General features: G+C 44.0%; 1 pseudogene; it reads right to left on the bottom strand.

Moving 5' to 3' along the window:
• Nucleotides 1–636: 636 nt before the first annotated feature.
• On the bottom strand, nucleotides 637–1192 carry LOC147357617 (essential MCU regulator, mitochondrial pseudogene; annotated as a pseudogene).
• Nucleotides 1193–2603: the final 1411 nt, after the last annotated feature.

The raw sequence follows: 2603 nt of genomic DNA, 5'->3' as shown, positions 1-2603 counted from the left end.
TCCTGCATCGGCAGGCAGATTCTTTACTGCTGAGCCACCTTGGAAGCCCAGCTAGTTTTGTTGGGCCCAAGCAAATTTTCTCCAGGTGACAGTTAAGATGATCACGAGTTGTCCCTGGCTGATAGCATCTATATACATAAAGAGAAAAGAAAGAACTTTCTCTCCCTAGCATAACGTTCAGTCCATGTCAGTTTCTAAACAGGACCCTGGTGAGGTTACATGCTTATCTTACTCCATCCAGGAGGATGGGGAATTCTGACTGTTCAGCTGTAGACACATACTCATGGTAATCACATAGTGTGATTGCTATGGACGATTCTCAGGGCATTTCTCAGATGGATGGCTTGAAGGACAGCTATTCACTCTACCCCTAATTCCATTTGGCTTGAACATTTTCCTAAACTCTCCAATACGAAGCTGTTTTTGCACACATAGAGTTCAGTGTGTATTCAGCCTGAAAAAAAGGAGCATTGCAGGCTTGACAGCATCAAGGATAGGTCAGAGGTCATCTTCTGCCCCATCACCCTCAGAACTCTTTGTACTTCCTGGAGGACCACTGGTTGATGATAATCATCTAGTGAATACAATCTAGATTTTATTTTATTTTATTTTATTTTCCAGAGACTTCAGCCATCATTCAGTCACACAGAGCTGATGTTTATTATGTTTTTTCATGATCTGATTATGCTCAGTGAACAGCACATCTCCGGGAACCTCCCAGAGCCTGGGGATTTGGGCCGTGGTCACAGACCATGCAGGGGTCTTCACGGGGGTTGGGAGGCTGAGGGCTTTCCCCGGGCCCATCTACGGATGGGAAAGGAGCAGAGGCTGCAAGCATCACCATTTCTTAAATTAGGGCTTTCTCCTTTCTGTCCTTCCTCCAGGCCCTGTTAGTCGTCATCATCATCGTCCTCTGGTGCAAAAATGTCATGTTCCTCAAGTAGAGCAGCAAAGTTCTTGCTAATGAGCGTCCCAACATAGAGAAAGGGGATCACAATGGAGAACACGCGGAGAAGGCCGAAGGAAATCTGAGCAGCTCCGTCCGGCGGAGACATCTCCACCTTTCCTCAGGCTCAGCCAGCTCCGGGAAGCCCCAGATCCGATGCATATCAACGCCATCTCCCAGCTCCGCCCCTAGTCTGGGCCCCAGGACCCCACTGCCCGGCCCCAGTGACACCCTCAGGAAGTACAATCTAGATTTTAAAAACTGGAAGGCTCACTCTGCTGCACCACCTCCCCAACTAACCCTCCGGCCTCCCCAGATCGTAGCTAGAGACACACCTGTGAGACAGAAAAAGAAAGCATTTTCACACAGATTGCTCATAAGCAACAGCTGCATTTATTCTTTTCTACTCTCAGTTCCTTAATCTGCGTTCTCTTTCCACTGGGGTAAAGCCAAAAAGACAATGAAATGAGATCACAGCCGTATTATGCATCGTTCTTCTGTGGTAAAGTCACGAAATCTCTTACTTTTCAATGAGGGTGTTTTCTGACAGCTGGCTTTTATAATTCATCTATTAGACAGTTTCAATGTAATGACCAATTTTTAAAAATAACTTTGGCAGGCCCCCTAGAGTTTCAACTATTTAAATAAAACACAACAGAATTTTCCAAAGAAATAAAAGGTGATGCCTTCATACAGCTTCTCACATTCAGTCATCTGGAAAGCTAGAACTCACAAACTTATGAGTGAAAGTCTCATTTTCCTGTTTTCAGAATCCCTCCCCCCATTGTATCAGCACTCTTTCAAAATCCTAATATGAAATTATTCCCTCCAGAAAGTCTTCCTTGGTTAATTACTTCCAGATCTAATTATTGATACATGTTTTCCATCATTTAAACAATAATTGCTAGTACAGTTCCGGTTAGGTTCACCTTCTCTCGTCTGTATATGGATTGAGAATTTCATGAGTCTTGGGTTATGAGTGTACCTCCTGCTTTCCCAGGTGATGACTCTTGGGCAGGGATCTTCTTTTTTGTGTCTATATAATTATCCCTTTACTCTCCCCTCATCCCCAGACTGCTTTTGCTGTTGTTCAGTCGCTAAGGTGTGTCTGACTCTTTGATGAAGAACAGCTGTGACAGTGTGCAACTCCAAGGACTGTAGCATGCTAGGCTTCCCTGTCCTTCACTATCCCCAAAGTTTGCTCAAACTCATGTCCATTGAGTTGGTGATGCCATCCAACCATCTCATCCTCCTGCCCTCCATCTTTTCCAGTCAGCTGGCTCTTCGCATCAGGTGGCCAAAGTATTGGAGCTTCAGCTTCAGCATCAGTCCTTCCAATGAATATTCAGGGTTGATTTCCTTTAGAATTGACTAGTTTGATCTCCTTGCTGTCCAAGGAACTCTCTTTAAGCAAAGACAAATGAGGAATTTATTTGCTGGTGTAGTGAGAGATCCTGGGCTCTGAAAAATCGCAGAGGTAAAATTCCAGCTCTCCTATTCACAGCTGCGTGGGAGGAAAGGATCAATATTTAAAAGCTTAATTTTCTTCCATGAAAACATAAAACATGATAATAAATTATTGAGGGTTTGTGCGATAATTAAGTCAGATCTGTGTTCAAAAGCACTTAAGGATCCTTGAAGATCCTTCAAAAATTAG

This window comes from Bos grunniens, chromosome 15, assembly GCF_055505025.1.
Source record: "Bos grunniens cultivar Pamir isolate PY7600 chromosome 15, Bosgru_T2T1.0, whole genome shotgun sequence".
Lineage (NCBI taxonomy): Eukaryota > Metazoa > Chordata > Mammalia > Artiodactyla > Bovidae > Bos > Bos grunniens.
The sequence above is the reverse complement of the archived record's forward strand: the minus strand, read 5'-3'. Positions and strand labels throughout refer to the sequence as shown.